This window comes from Equus caballus, chromosome 29 (genome assembly GCF_041296265.1).
Source record: "Equus caballus isolate H_3958 breed thoroughbred chromosome 29, TB-T2T, whole genome shotgun sequence".
Lineage (NCBI taxonomy): Eukaryota > Metazoa > Chordata > Mammalia > Perissodactyla > Equidae > Equus > Equus caballus.
Window position 1 is genome coordinate 24798709 of NC_091712.1, and position 10915 is coordinate 24809623.

Sequence of the window (10915 nt, forward strand, 5' to 3'; positions counted from 1 at the left end):
TTTTTAAAAAATTAGAACCAGATATCTCACAGGATCACACAGTCCTGGTAGGCAGAATTGGCCCTGAGACATGCAATATATACAAGAAATTTTTAAAAAATACTAATCAAGGTGTTGATTTTGAATCTAAAGAATCAAGTTCTTGTTGTCTGCACATATTAGCTTAGAAATAGCCCTCTGTGACATTAACATCTACAAAAGCTTGAGCTAAGCTTTGAAACATTAGGGAATTAATTCTCTTAACACTGATAAAGGCCAGAAGGAAGATGATCAAGGCATGACCTGCACAGAAAGCGTCCCCTGCGCAGAGAAGCAGCACAGGACTAGCAGAGAAGAAAGCAGGCTGAAAATGTTTGCAAACAGATGCCCTTGCACACAGCATCGGTGTGAAGGGAACTCAGATCGCATGAGTCACTTCCTCCCTGAAGGAATGGGAACGCCAGCGCCAGCCTGCTGGTGAAGAGCAAACTTTAAAATAACTTGACTAAATTGGAGAAGTGGTCAGAATGCTTTTTTAAGTTCACTGAAGATAAATGCAGGGTAGTGCCTTCAGGAGAGGGAAACGAAGGATACAAATAGAAGACGAGAAGTGACTGGCTGCAGGCGAGGATGTTTAAACTGGAGCCAGCAATGAAAATAGATAAGCTGGAGTCAGTCAGAACACCAGCTTTTTAAAACTTGCACGGGGTCAAGATGCACAAACAAGCAACTGGAGAAACAGTGAGATCATCCTCTCTTTATACTCGGTGTCAGCCAATCTTTTCCTGGAGCATGGTGTCCATTCCTGAGTTCTGTAGTTAGAAGGATACCAAGAACTTGGGGAACATTCTATCCCTAAATTCAACCAGGATTAGACAATAGGACCTATGCAAAAAGGTAAGAGACTGAGATTGTTCAGTCTATGGAAGAGAAAGGCAAGAGGTCATTAGTTTGGTGTCCTCAATTGGCAAGCTTGTATATATATATATTATTCAACTATTCTTTGTTTTCACTAGGAAGCGAACAAACTTTTTTTAGTTGCAATATGAATATTTGGAGTTAAATATTAAGAGAATTGTCTCAAATGAGGTTCAAACCCTAGTTAAACAAATTCTTCTCTAAATTGAAAGTCTCCTTTGCTTTGGGGCTCAGAGATCTCCTCGGGGGTCCTGCTCTTCTTGGTTTGAAGCGGTTTATCATTGGTAGAGATTAGTAGGTCATAGTTTCTTTTGCTTATGATTTTGAAAGCCGTTTTCCTTCTCCCGGTCTATAGTTTGCGGTATTCTGTCTCCTGTCTCTCTCCTTCCAGGTCCTCATCTACTGCTCTGCTATTTGCCCGCCTCCCAGACCCTACCCTGCTGCCGTCACAGAAAGCCTCCCAACTCCTCGGCTCTCGCTGACCTTCCTTCATTCACCTGGCCTCAGCTGAAACCCGCTTCCACCGCAGGACGCTTCTTCCTGTTGCCCTCACTTTTGTACCCTCCCCTCCCACACACCTGAGTACCAGGAGGGCGGGCTGCCATCCTCCTTGCTCCTCATTTCTGCTTCCATCCACTGCTACTGTTTCCTCCTGCAAAAAATCCCACTTTTTTGAGCTTCCTGGTTTTCAGCTCTACTTCCCCTTCTTGTCACTGTCCTCTATCAGATTCCTGGTCACTCACTTCCCTGTTACTTATCAAAGTCAGCATCTGGCCTACAAGCCCTGCCATCATGCCCCCCAGCTTCAAGGCACATGTGACAATCCATTTGACAAAACGGCCCCTCATTACTCAAGTTCTCACGTCCATTAGTTCTCTCTACCTCAAGTCATCTTCTCCAGTGCACGTGCATTGGGTCTTGCCATCACCCACAACTCCTCCACCTTCAGAATCACCAATACAAACATCCTCCACACACCACTCCTCCCTCCCCTGCCTTGCTCACTCCTCCCACTGAGACCATCCTTCAGTCTCATCAGGACCTTGGGTTGGTTGCTCCAGCGTCAGTCTCACAGTGCATCAACATCTCTTGACTTCCCTCTTTGTCCAGCAGGGCCTATGGTTCAGCAATTTTATCACACTTCCACCCACACTTCATACTCCCTGGCCCTTTTAGCATTGTTGTTTCCCTTGTCTAGTAAAATCTCATTCCTGGTGAACCCAGCGATCTACATCCAGCCCCCAGCAGCTGAACCCTTCTGAAGCAAGTCACACACCAAGCAGATCGGTTTTACAGTACATGCAGAAAATCTCATCTCAGATGAATACACTTACTACATTTCGCTGATTAACTCACCCTCCTTCCTTTTACAAAAACTTTTGCAAAGCTCCTCTCTGCCTTTGCTGACAGCTGCCCTCACACCACATACACACACAAACACATTTGTCCCTCCCTCATTCTCAGTAGAAAACTTGCCTGCCGCAGTACAAAGAACACAGAAGCTGTGACACGAGGACTCTGTCATTGTCTAGATGCCAAACATTCAAAACTCTCCCTCCACCTGCGCTTTGGATTCCTTCCCTGCCCATCTCCTCCGGAGCCTTACCCTCTCTATAACTCTTCTCTCTCAAGCATAGTGTCTCTCAGCTGAATCCTTTTGTGCACACCTAAGGACCTCCCACGTACTGAGCCTCTTATGCCCACTCACCCACTTCTCTAGCTCTCTCATCGCAATCAAAACGCTTGAGTTTTCTATCCTCACTGTCTCCTTTCCTATCTCTCCATTTTCTACATGCTCCCTAACTTCTCATTCTGGCTTCCACTCAGTTCTCCATTAAACTAGTCTTGCTAGGGTCACGTACCTAGGTTTAATGGGCATTTCACAGTCCTCATCTCACTCCACCGCACAGCAGCAATAACGCCACTGATCACACCCTCATCGTTTCAAACACGTTCTCTCCTGGGTTTGGGTACGCAGGACTCTCCGTGTCTTCTCCTTACCTCTCTGACTGCCACCTCTCCTTCAAACATTCATTCTCCTCCACTTGGCCATTAAATATTCAACACGTGGTGCTGGGCCTTATTTTTTTTCACTCTTTGTTCTCTTCCTTCTTGTTCTTATCAATTACAAACTTGCACAGATGACTTACAAATGCACATCTCTAGACCAGACGTTCCATCAGAGCTTCAGACACATTTATCCACCTGCCAGCTTGTCATCTCCATATGGATGTCTCAAAAGTGCACCTACAGTTCCAGAATTAAATTCTTGATGTTCCCATCCACCAATCTATGATCCTTTTCTACTTCCATGATCTCGGCAAAAGACACTCCCATCTTTCCTGTTAAATAAGCCAGATATCTAGGAATCAACCGTAACTTCCTTTTCGCCCTCACTCACATATTGATTCTAACATCTGGTCCTTTCGATTTTACCTCCTAAGTATCTCTCAGATCCATTCTCCCCACAACCCAAGCCACCATCACCTCCTGTCTCTATGACTTCGGTAGTCTCTTTCTACAGCAGCCTAGATCATGCAACATTCTCCCGGGAACCACACTTTACCCCTCTCACTCAGAAGTCAAAGTAATCTTTTGGAAATAGAATTCTGAGAATGCCACTCTTCTGCTTAAAACCCCTCACCAGCTTCCACTGCTCTAAGAATGAAGATGAAACTCTATCCTGCTTCTCCAGGCAAATGCCATGATCTTTCAGGTCATGCTCCTTCCTGCCACAAGGCCTTTGCACATGTTGTTACCTCTGTTTGGCACTGCCAATTCCTTAGTTAAGATTTCTCTTGTGGCTCGAAGTCAAGTCTCCCTACTATAAAATATCCTCTGGTGTGGTTTCAATTTTACAATTATCGGTGTGATTGTTTGACTAACGTCTTTCTTCCCTAGCTGGGGGAAGCTCTGTGAGCACAGAGACCACGGTTGGCCTGGCTCACCATTGTTCTGCCCAGTGCACAGCGTAGTGTTAAGAGTAAAGTAAACAACCAACAAATATTTGTTAAAGCAATAAGTGAATGAATGATGTACGACAAGTATTCTTCTTTGTGTGGCTCTATGTGAATATAAATATATCATCTAATTCATAACTTAATTCTTGGAAGAGGATAATTTTCTTTAAAATTAGCTCTTAGAATATAGAAGTAGTATGTAGTAAATCCTCTGTAACCACATGTTCCCCTTAGATTAAAAAAAAATAGTAATCTGCTTGTCTAGCAGTTCTATTTCAGATTTCCTTAATAGAATGCAATATTATTCCAGTTACTGTGGAATTTGAAATAAAGGAAGTATTTTGCTTTTCAGTTTGAAACTCTTCGTTTCTCTTCTTTTTTTCTTTTTCACTCACTGATTTGCATTTCAGCTTCTACTTGTCCCTACTCACCAGCCTTTGCTTCCTACCAGAGGCCTTCCAGGATGAAAAGAGCTGCACTGGGGGCTTGGAGCTCAGCCACGTTGGGGCAGTCATAGTAGCTGCATTGTCCAGGGCGGCGCCTGTTACTGTCAGAGCCCTGGGCTCCTGGGCTCCAGCTCTGGTACACATTGTCTGCACTGCTGTTCCTCTGACGAGTTGTTTCTCTTGTTCAAAACTTGGCTTTGCAGTCTGCGTTATTCCTATTGTAACCTCACATGCAACACAGGATCCGTCCGTATCCGCTGAGAAGGTTTTCTCTCATGCTTCAAGCTGAGAGAGCCCTTGGTCCCTGTGTGTGGGCTACACCCTCCCGCTCTGTCCTCCAGGAAAGGCAGGAGGTGCTCCTTGCGGAGGTCACTTAGATGCAGATCCAAGCACATTTGTCTCCAGTTCCCCTGCCCATCCGTACACACCAGCTTATTCCTCCTCCTTCTCCTCCCCGCTTCAAAGCCTGAAGCATCAGCATCTCCTCTCTCGGTTCCGGGGCCACGCTCCACTCTGTGCTCTCCCTCTCTGCCCCGCTGTGCACAGTTTCCTTCACACACTCTTCTTTCCCCCGCCACTCAAGCACGAGTATTCCTCAGGCCACCACCTTATCATCTTCTCTTTGCACTTGGCCCACTCGCCTTGAGAAATCTTTACTCTGAACTGTGTAGTGCCAACTCAAACCTACACCCTGATTTTTTGGTGTATATATTCAACACTCACTTGCAGATATAACTATTCACCACTGTTTTCATTGAACATAAACGCATGAGAGGCAAAATAGAAAGGGTGACACTTGCACAGGAAGTCCCTACTTCTAGGGGCAGAGCCTTGCAGTGGCCTCTGGTTCCCATCACACAGGATCTACTCAGCTATAACCAAGCCCAGGTTGTGGCTTCCTCTGAGTGGGGACAGGTTGCAATAATCATCCTCCTGTGTGATAACATCTTTCTGAAGGGGCAGGGGACATTCTTGTCACATCACCAATACAGCCCAGAATATTAATATGCATGATACATTTATGAGTATACTCTCTCTTCCAAGGTTTGGAAAGATATGGGAGAAGTCATATAACTCCAGAAAAACTTCATTGATATTAGCCATGGAGAAATTGTCGTCTGAAAACCTAGTGGTAGAAATTTCAGGCCCTCGCATCAAGTACATTTGATATAGAATGTTGTTTTATAAACTTACCCTTAAAATCGGACACTATATACAACGAAATGATTGACTGTAATGTAATTATTAATTATAAAATGTCTATTTGCTTTACAAGAGAAACAGGATGCCTAGAAGTCCCTGGTTTTGTATTTAATTTAATTAGTGAATTTAATACATGCCCCTAGATTGCTCATTTTACACTTTTGCTGAAGGAAAGTGCCGAGCTTGTCAGAAAGAATTACTTACAAATTGGCTAATTAATTGCCTCAACCCTTATGCAATGAGATTCACATGGAAATAGAAAAGGACACTCTAAGGACAGACAAAAAAGTCTGCATAGGATCATACTTCTTGTCATCAGCTCTAAAGAAAGGTCTGTTTGTGGACATCTAGTCAGTAAAAGAGCTGCTTGACTAATAAAGTAGATCGGCTTCAGGGAAAACATACATATATGGAAATTTTTATTGCTTCTTATTCAATTAGAGAGTAAAGAATATAGGGTATTAAAAACTAACTTTTAAATTTTTGGTATGAAATGCATGTTCACAGATATGAACAGTGCCCACATATAACAATTGAAAAAAAACAGAACCAAATTAAAGACATTGTCTATGCAAGGTTATTTATATATTCATCAAACAAAATAATGGAAGCCTGAGGAATTTAAATCTTAATAGGCAACAGGGATTCAAAAAAGACCATACTGCTGACCCAATGTAGCATTTTACTGAATACAGGTCTTATTCTTTGGCGTTTTTTAAAAATTTTTTTGGTGAGGAAGATTGGCCCTGAGCTGACATGTGTTGCCCCAATCTTCCTCTTTTTTTCATTTTTCCTTTGCAAAGCTCCAGTACATAGTTGTATATCCTAGTTGTAAGTCATTCTAGTTCTTCTCTGTGGGATGCTGCCACAGCATGGTTTGACGAGCGGTTTGTAGGTCCGTGCCCAGGATCCCAGCCCAGGCTGCTGAAGCTGAGCACAGGAACTTAACCACTCAGCCACTGCGCCAGCCCCTCATCCCTTGTTTTGAACTGTATCTAACTTAATCTGCAATGATAGATTCTAGACCTACAGGGTCACACCAGTGTTCCCAAAATCTCAAGAATGATGTCGCCACATTGCATGATACAGATCCTCAACACCTACATCCAAATTCCCTTCAATTCAGTCAAGTAGCTGAAACTGCAACATTAAAGTAAATCAAAATCATTGCTGATACGCCTCCTCACCTGTGCCGTCTTCAATTCCACCGGCATCCCATTTCTGAGGGCCCATGCCCTAGACTTCTCGAATAATACATGTTTTGTGAAAGATACCTCATTATCAGAGGGTAACGTGCAAAGTCCCTGGTTTGCCATTGGTACAAAAGCGTTCATGCTCTGAACCATACTTCTGATCCCATTTAGCGTCTCTCCTCTCTTCCCAGCGCACCCCAGATGAATGAACGGCAGAATGGATGTGGCAATCGATTCAGCAATGTGATGGAAAGCTGATCCTGCACGAGAGTCACGATAGGGCACAGTTTCACCCCAGTTTTCACCTGTGCTTTCTGGAGTCCATCTCGTTGCTTTAGACTCAAAATCTTCTGTGTCCTGTGCTGATAATCATGCTGTGGCATATTTCCGATGCATTCCCAAGGATCAAGGTGCTTTTCCCAAGATCGTCCAAGCTGGTAGAAGAATTAAACACAGAAAATGTGATGGGCGCACAGATCAAAGTGAATGTGATTCTGGTCTCTTGCCTGTTGCTGCCGTCACCCCACAGATTGGAAGAACTTAATCTACCATAGTTGTTAACTAAGTATATTGGCTAGGACCCCAAGTCATCTTCCAGTGAGACCAACAGGGGAAAAATCAGGCCTCCAGAACACGAACTTCCATGATCAGATTTTTAAAATATTAACTTTGCAGTATGGATGCCAGCTGGGGACTGCCAGCTTTGGGGCTAGCAGCAAAGCAGACGTGATTCTCCTCAGCTCGCAGCCTTACGTCCATTTGTTCATTTACGTCAAGGCAGCGGAGAAAATGAATATTTAGCTTTTATGAGTTTAAGCAGTTCAATCTATGAAGATGTTGGAATGATTACAAAATGTAGTATTAATGACAAAAATAATTCTTAAAAATGAGACAAACATTGCAGACACATAACACGATATTGTTGATTACGCCCATCCAAAATGCCAGATTATATCAACCAAAACTAGGATGCGACGAAATAGAATCCTACTAAATTTTTCATCTGACCCAAAATCAAGTCAATAATTCTTTCCATTAAAATTTAATGTAATTATTGACATTAAAATGAGGAAAAAAAGTCCAGGTATTTTTAATTTACAAGTAAATGCTAGAAGGAAAATAAGAAGCTATGCATAAGGAGCACAGTGGGCACCACCCAGATGCCCTGTTAGAACTGAGGCATTCATTCCCCCAGCTGCTGGGAGCATTGCCTACTGCAGGCTCAAGGCTCGGTCTCTCCCCAGGAAGTGCCCTCAGCTGGAAGAGCTTCCTTGCCCCTAGGTCATGACCATACGACCCTTCTCCAGGGGTGGCCCACATCCATGACTGGACAATGCAGTAGAAGAAATGCCTACCCACCTGCCAACCCTCCCACTCCCACCCTCTACACTTCAATTTGGAATGTTCTACAAGGGCCATTCCAATCTCGGAGCTCCATGTAGCTTAGGCTAAGGCCTCCATTGCAGCTGCAACAGCTTCTCTCTCAGCCCAGTCCTACCTCTCTCATGCTGTTAGAGACTCTGGTTCTGAGTGCTTTTTCCTAGCAAATTTCCTGCAGGCAGATCTCCACCTATTTCCGGGGAAACCTGACCTATGACAATGCGATTTCCAAGTCACTATAGGGTATAAAGGGCAAAATAAACCTACTCCTTACAGCTAATGCAAACTTTAAAAATGAAACCAAAACAAAATTTTTGTAAGTAGTATTTTTTTTACTGAAAGCGTGAAACGAGCTAGCAGATATATGTGTATGTGTTAAAATCTCCTCTATTAGAAAACAAAGACTCCCCAACTGGTCAAAAAATAAAATCCAACTGTGTGCTTATTTTGTCAGTGTTATTTATTTCATAGATGTCAAGTGAGGTCATCTTGACCTTTTGAAATTAAAATAAAACTGGCTCGAGCCTTTAGTTCCAGTCCTTAGGGAAACACAGTGCCCTTCTCTGATGTTTCCGCAAATTCCTGGGCACTTACGTTCCCCTCCTCACTTCTGTTCACCTCTGGACACTTGATCTCATTCATGACTCATTGTGGCTGTTTTCTTCTCTCCACGCTGCACCGCCCCATCTCAAGCCCTCTCCTCGGTTCCCCCACAAACCTCTAACACAAAGCAAAGGTTTGTTGTTTCTGCTCGTGGGTTGGGGTGGGGGAGATTGTTTTAAGTCACAGCAATACAAACAACTTAAAATTGGCTTTGCTATTCCTGTTCTTAAAGTTCCTTGATGACCAGAAGCAGCACATCATGGCTCCCGTGTGAAGGCAATTCCCTCTCTAAACAGAGATCCGAGATCAACCAAGAAAATGCTTTCCAGGACCAGCTCTGCGGCTTAGTGGTTAAGTTCGAGGGCTCCCCTTTGGTGACCCAGGGTTTTGCCAGTTGGGATCCGGGGCGCAGAAATGGCACCACTCATCCAGGCTGTGTTGAGGCGGCGTCCCACACAGCACAACCAGAAGGACCTACAACTAGAATATACAACTACATACTGTGGGGGCTTTGGGGAGAAGAAGAAGGGAAAAAAAGGAGATTGGCAACAGATGTTAGCTCAGGTGCCAATCTTTATAAAAAAAAGAAAATAATTTCCATCCCAGTTTTTCTAATTAGAAAATATTTGAAAGCTACTGAAAAGTCCAACAATAGGAGAAGAGTTATTTAAATTAGGGTAGTTCCATATGGTGGGAAAGTGAAGAGCCATTTTCATATTTCATTTTCAAAGAATAACGACTTGGTAAAATGCTCTTGGCATTATGAGTAAAAATAGTCAAAAACATAATTGTCTATAGATAATTGTGTATATTTTGTGATCCAAAATAGATATAATTTCATGTATATTCACAAAAGAGATTGAAAGGAAATACACTAAATTGTTAACGGTAGTTCCTAGGAAGTGAGATTAATGATGGCATCTATTTTATTTTTTATACTTCTCTGAATTTTTTAATTTTTAAAAAATGAATACATACTACTTTTAGAATCGGGCCAAGTAAACAAAGCTATTTTGAAATATTTATTGGAGATTTACTGGGGGGATTAGAAATACCTAATTATTTTAGGGGAGGGAAAAAAACTGTCATTTATATTAATTATACCATCTCAAGCCTGTTAATTTCCATCAGGATGGGAAACCAGGGCCTTCTGAAAAGGATGGCAGTGTTTCCCACTGCTCTCCTGAGCATTTGTTGAAAGAGAGAGGAAGAGAAGCAGCAAGAAAGAGATTTACACCTGGAAAGTAATAAAAATTGATTAGTTCTATGTTCTGAAATTCACAGATGGTTGAATATTTGTATTAAATACAATTTATTTGTACTCATAATACAATTGCATTAAGTATCATTTTTTATTAAGTAGAAAGAATATTTCTATTATTACATATGCAGTTTAATTTATTTTTTTGTAAATTCTCTATCAAATGATGGCATCCATTTATGTTGTTTTTCTAAGAGAACATAAAATCTAAATTACAGAAACAAGCATACTTACAGCGTGGCAATGGCCTTTATGAAATGATCGTAGTAGTAACTATGTCACTGATAACCGTCAATATAAGACCAAGGAAGGACAGCGTTTCCCCTTTGCTGACAGGACAGGACTCTCTCTCCACATTATGCATTTCCCCCTCCTTCCCCCTCCCCCACACCCCCTCCCACCACCTTGTTCTCTGTGACATCACCCTGCCACGGTGGGCGGGACCGGCGGAGATGAGCCATCTACTGTCCTCAGAACATGAAGGCACTGATTACATCCATTGAGAAAGGACTGGTTTCTAATTAATAAGCCAGTGTTCATTAAGAAAACAAAAGATGAATAATGGGCTACAACAGCTCTTATTAAGATGTCTTATCTTTCCTACAGTCTGAGGAAATGGAAAGAAGAAAAGCATTTTTACTAATTAGCTTCAGATTCTCCTTTCATCCACTAATCAAAATCTATTAGGAAGGAGAAGAGGATTTCTTATTGTGGCACTTTTCTCATCTCAGCCAGCAACGCCCTCCTTGTCAAGGCAGAGCTTGACTGGTTGGATCCGAATGGGGCTGTGTTCCCCAAAGTGGGGTTGGGGCCACTTCAACTCTAAAGTGTTAATTGCACATCACAGGCCTGCCCCGGAAATTCTGACTCAGCAAATCCAAAGTGAAGCCAGAGAACGCTCATATTTTACAAGCTCGACACTGATCCCCACCCACGTGAAAAGTTGAGAACCACATACAAATGCTATCTGAT

General features: G+C 42.7%; 1 long non-coding RNA gene across 2 annotated transcripts; it reads right to left on the reverse strand.

Moving 5' to 3' along the window:
* Positions 1-8521: 8521 nt before the first annotated feature.
* LOC111771201 (uncharacterized) lies at positions 8522-10317 on the reverse strand. Of its 2 annotated transcripts, none has more exons than XR_011434061.1 (3): positions 10178-10317; positions 9787-9919; positions 8522-9162 (listed from the first exon to the last, which is right to left on the reverse strand). It is a non-coding gene; the product is annotated as an uncharacterized lncRNA (long non-coding RNA). The 2 variants fall into 2 exon arrangements; XR_011434060.1 differs by having other exon boundaries at positions 8522-9191; positions 10178-10312.
* Between the last annotated feature and the right edge of the window lie 598 nt (positions 10318-10915).